Source organism: Mus pahari, chromosome 18 (assembly GCF_900095145.1).
Source record: "Mus pahari chromosome 18, PAHARI_EIJ_v1.1, whole genome shotgun sequence".
NCBI lineage: Eukaryota > Metazoa > Chordata > Mammalia > Rodentia > Muridae > Mus > Mus pahari.
Genome location: NC_034607.1, coordinates 58,866,010 through 58,871,071, shown reverse-complemented (window position 1 = coordinate 58,871,071; position 5,062 = coordinate 58,866,010). Strand labels below are relative to the sequence as shown.

Genomic DNA, 5,062 nt, shown 5'->3' with positions numbered 1-5,062 from the left:
ATTAAATCAGAAAGCACACAAATGGGATAAATGTCCCAGGTGCTAAACATTAAAAACAAGTAGTATGGTATACTACATGAAATAAGTCTCACATCCAGTCCTCAAGTAGAATCCAGATTATTTTGCTTAGCCATGATAGGAGGACAACTGGTAAGTGAAGGAACAAAGCACCTCAAGCAGTAGAAACTGTAAGAATTGACATCATCCAGAAACTCTAGCTAACTGGGGCTAGGCTGAGAAGGGCTATCTGGAGAGCAGGCATGGACCATGCAAGAGGGAACCTTTAGTAGACTGCTAGGTAATCTGGAAATATGTTAAAAAAAAATAGCTGCTAGAAAGGTGATGTGGATGCAGAGAAATCAAATAGAATTAAGTTTTAAAGTGATAGAAATAGTCATACAGTGTGTGGGTTGATTACATGTGAGGTGTCAGAAGCACAGAATAGCACCAGGTCATATGTGAATCTGGGCTACACAGAAATCCTGCCTCAAACAAACAAACAACAAACAAACAAAAATACTGGGTTGTAGAGAAAACATCATTCTGGGGAAGATGTTGCCATCAAGTTTGAATATACTGAATATTCCATAAGGCCTACATGTACGACACCCAGATGTTTGACAAAACAACAATAAATTCAGATATACAAAAGAACCCAACTGATACTCCCAAGTGTGGTGCAACTGCTCTCATACAGTGGACATGTAGTGTTCTGACCCTTCTCTGTTTTCTCAGTTTAGTCACCAATATCTTCTACCAGGCTTCCATTTCTGTCCTGCAGAGAGGGATAAGAGTGAGTGATCTTTAGATTTCTTCCATTGTTGTTCTCTAGTTATACAGTTAGTCACTGCAAACACCCATGCAGGTTTGCCTCACATATTCTTTGTGGTATATGATTATTGTATTTTACAGTAAGGATGTTAATGCTATTCGCATGCTATAAATAAGTCAGGCTGCTGTCTGTAGCAAGAGACTATGATCTCTATCATAAATCTGTTCTCAGAATAAAGTAATTGTTGTTGGAAGTACCATCTTTAAAGATGTGCAAGGAAGACAGGTAAACCAGTATTCTAGCTTCATTATCTTAATTTGTCACTATATATTCATGTGATCTGGGCAGAATTTATAAAAAGGGTATTAATAATAAAAATGTCATGGGTATTGATGTAACATAACTTACTTATATTTGTCTTCGGCTAAGACATTGGAGAAATATAACCATTTCAATGATTTTACTTATATTTGCAGTTAAACAATTATTGTCTGAAATAAGATTTTATATTTATTAAACCAGATAATCAATGAGATTAAACTAGTTTTACCAAGGGTTTAGAAGATATTTGTGTTGTAACTGTAGCAATAGTGAAACTGAAAAGCAAAAAGAAAAGATGTTATAGATCAAGATGCTTTATAGATTGAAATGAAGTAGTAGAAATATATATTACAGATATTTGAATAGCTACACAGATATTATAAAAATACACCTTTCTGTGCAATATCTCATACAATAAAATCCAAAATTCAAATAAATAAAGAAAATATTTTCCTTTTCATAATAAAAACCTCAGAAAAATATTACTGAAGAATCCATTAATCTAATAAGATAATTTGAGATTTGGTATATCTTTAAATACATCTTTAATATATTTATTAAAGAGCCACCAATGTTGAATAAAGATCTACAGATATAAAAATCAAATGACTTTGTTGCCATGATATTTGTGTCCAGTCCGGGGATGAGGGCAACAAGCACCAGATCGTTATTGACTCTGTTAGGGATGATCAATGTTAACAAGGAAAATGAAAGTAGAGTAGAGATGCTGGGAGTGATAAGAGGGAGTTTTACATAGTAAGGAGAGAAGTTAGCAGGGACATAGAGGAATGAATGGGGGACAGACCGTTCAGGAGAAGCGGGAGCTGCAAAGACACTGAAGGAAGAACATCATTGCATTTAATTTTACTTGAAGAAGATGAGACTGGTAAAGTTGAGAAATGTGATGTAATTGTCGTTGAATTTTACCATATTCAACTTCTGTATGGTGAATAGATGAGAGAATGTTCCATATGCATATGCAAGCTAACTTTGTGGTCTTTATTAGTTAAGCTTAGGGATCAAATTAGTTTGGACTTGATGGGAAACTGGATACAGGGATAAACAACAAACCTCTTGATGTTTGTTAAAAAGAGAGCCTGTGATTTTTTGACTGAGTTGACATTATTGTCTGAATGACCCCTGGAGAGCAAGGGGAGAAAGAATCTTTTTTAAATAAAGAGAAAAAGTAAACCTGAAAAAACGGTTACCATTAATTAATTTCCTCTATTCCCAACATTAAAACTCCAACTCTTTACTTTCTCATATTGCTTGCATGCATGCCCATGTGTGCAGGTGCACACACACACTCACAAATACACACACACACACACACACACACACACACATACACACACACACATACACACACACACACCAGGGAATAAAATAAAAACAATAATTTAATAAAATATATAAATTGCTATATATGTAAACTTTATTGCTAGAATTTACACATATTTAAAATTTTTATAAAATGCTATATATAATTGTGATAGAAAATGAAGGAGCTAGAGAAAGTGCCCAAGGAACTGAAGGGTTTTGCAGCCCCATCAGAGGAACAACTATGAACTAGCCAGTACTCCCAGGGCTCCTTGGGACTAAATCACAAATCAAAGAAAACACATTGTAGGACTCATGGCTCTAGCTCCATATGTAGCAGAAGACGGCCTAGTTGATCATCAATGGGAGAGGCCCTAGGTCCTGTGAAGGTTCTGTGCCCCAGTATAGGGGAATGCCAGGGATAGGAAGCAGGAGTGGGTGGGTTCGTGAGCAGGGGGAGAAGGGAGGGGATAGGGAATTTTCGCAGGGGAAACTAGGAAAGGGGATAATATTTGAAATGTAAATAAAGAAAGTATCTACTAAAAAGAAAAAAAAAGAGCATGAAAGGGGTGAAAGGAGGGTCACACCCTACACCCATACCAACTTCCACCAGATGTATGGTGGGGCCAGCTCTCTCGTGCTCTTGCAACTCATCTGTGCTCCCTCCACCAGGGCAAACACTAATGTGTTGCCCAGGGGAGTTGCAGGGTCTGCTCCCCTGAGCACTCCTTTGAGGGACAGCTCTCCTTCTTTCATGACCCTGGAGCCATCTCTCTTGACTGCAAAGCATCACCCCTGAACCCATGACATCTCACATCAGATGAATGGCAGGGCCATCTCTCCTGTGCTCTTGCTCTTGGGTCTCTCTCTCTTACATTCCCCATCACCAGGGTCAGCTCTACCACACTGTGTAGGTGAGGTGCAGAGCCCACTTTCCCAGAGTACTCCAGCTGGTAAGGAGCAGGGCTAGTTCTCCAGAGCTTATGACCCTGTCGGCAGCTTTTCCTACTGCTGTAGATGGCGATGTGGGGCATCATGTCTGTGCCCATGCCACTCCACTGCAGATGAGAGGCAGAATCAGCTCTCTTACACGTATGTCCTCAGGGATGGCTCATTCACACCGCAGCTTCCAGAACCAATCCCATTGTGCTGCCTGGGCAAAGCACAAGGGCTGCTCTTCTGAATTCTGTATTGTTGAGGGGCAGAATCAGTTATGTACAGCTCCATATATCCATCTGTCCAGAGCAGGGTCATATGCATGTTCTCTAGTGATAATATGAGTCAAGGACATTGACACTGGCCCCCTACCCATCCCTGTTGCTGAGTAAATATGAAACCATGAAATCAGACATGGCACTAAGTGGCAGCTCAGGCTGGGACCTCACCATGGCTCCAGGTGGCAGGATTGGCTTCTCATAACAGGCTATTCCTCTTCACCCTGGAGAATCTAGTTTCATCTCTCTTCATAATGCTTAAGCTGCTCCACTTCTCTTTCTTTTCTCTCCCACCTGACCACCACATACTCATCTCCCATTGCTGACTGGCCAGACTGCTGGTGGTGCCCCTGGGGCAACATCCTTAATCTGTGCTACTTGGCCAGGTGTCAAGGTATCTATGACCTGTTCTGTGACAAGCACTGGAGGGCAGATCTGTGGATGGAATTGTGGTCCACAGGTCTTCATTTGTCTTCCTCCTTCTGCACTGTGTTGCCTGGATTTGATTTCATTTGTATGAGTCTAAAGCATAAGACAGCTTTGGCCACCAAGCCAGACATCAAGTTAGGATAAACAAAGGACTGGCATCTGCTCTGGCCCTGGCACACATAAGAAGAACACCACCAACTAGGTGTCTCCTTGCCCATTTGAGGGTGTGTACGTTAGTCTTCTTAATAAGCCAATAACCAGCAAGAGTCCAAAAGCAAAGAGAAAATGATGGATTTGTTGCTAATAAACAAAACTCATTTATTGAATGAAAAATGTCTTTTATTATTTGACTATTACATAGTTATGCACAATGCTCACCCAGTTCCCTCTCTTCCTGCTCCTGATCATGCCCCTTTCCTTTTATGGCCCATGTGTAGTCCTGGCTGATTTGGAAGTTTTAATGTAGAACTGGCTGACCTTAAACTCATATCAACCAGCTATTTTTTAAAATTATTTTATTAGATATTTTCTTCATTTACATTTAAAATGCTATTCTGAATGTCCCCTATACCCTCCATCTGCCCCGCTCCCCTGCCCATTCACTCCCAATTCTTGGCCCTGCCATTCCCCTCTATTGGGGCATATAAAGTTTGCAAGACCAAGGGACCTCTCTTCCCAATGATGGCTAAATACATCATCTTCTGCTACATGTGCAGCTAGAGACATGAGCTCTGGGTTAGTTCATATTGTTGTTCCACGTATACGTGTTCCCTTCAGCTCCTTGGGTACATTCTCTAGCTCCTCCATTGGGGGCCCTGTGTTCTATCCAATAGCTGACTATGTGCATCCACTTCTGTGTTTGTCAGACACTGGAATAGCCTCACAAGAGGCTGCTATATCAGGGACTCTTCAGCAGAATCTTTCTGGCATGTGCAATAGTGTCCTGGATTTGGTGGCTGATAATGGGATGGATCCCCAGGTGGGGTAGTCTCTGGATAGTCCATCC

The 5,062-nt window shown here is 40.7% G+C and overlaps 1 non-coding gene across 1 annotated transcript; it reads right to left on the bottom strand.

The window, feature by feature from the left end:
• Window positions 1-4,141: 4,141 nt before the first annotated feature.
• LOC115062574 lies at window positions 4,142-4,284 on the bottom strand. The gene has a single exon (XR_003842510.1). It is a non-coding gene; the product is annotated as a small nucleolar RNA SNORA48 (small nucleolar RNA).
• Between the last annotated feature and the right edge of the window lie 778 nt (window positions 4,285-5,062).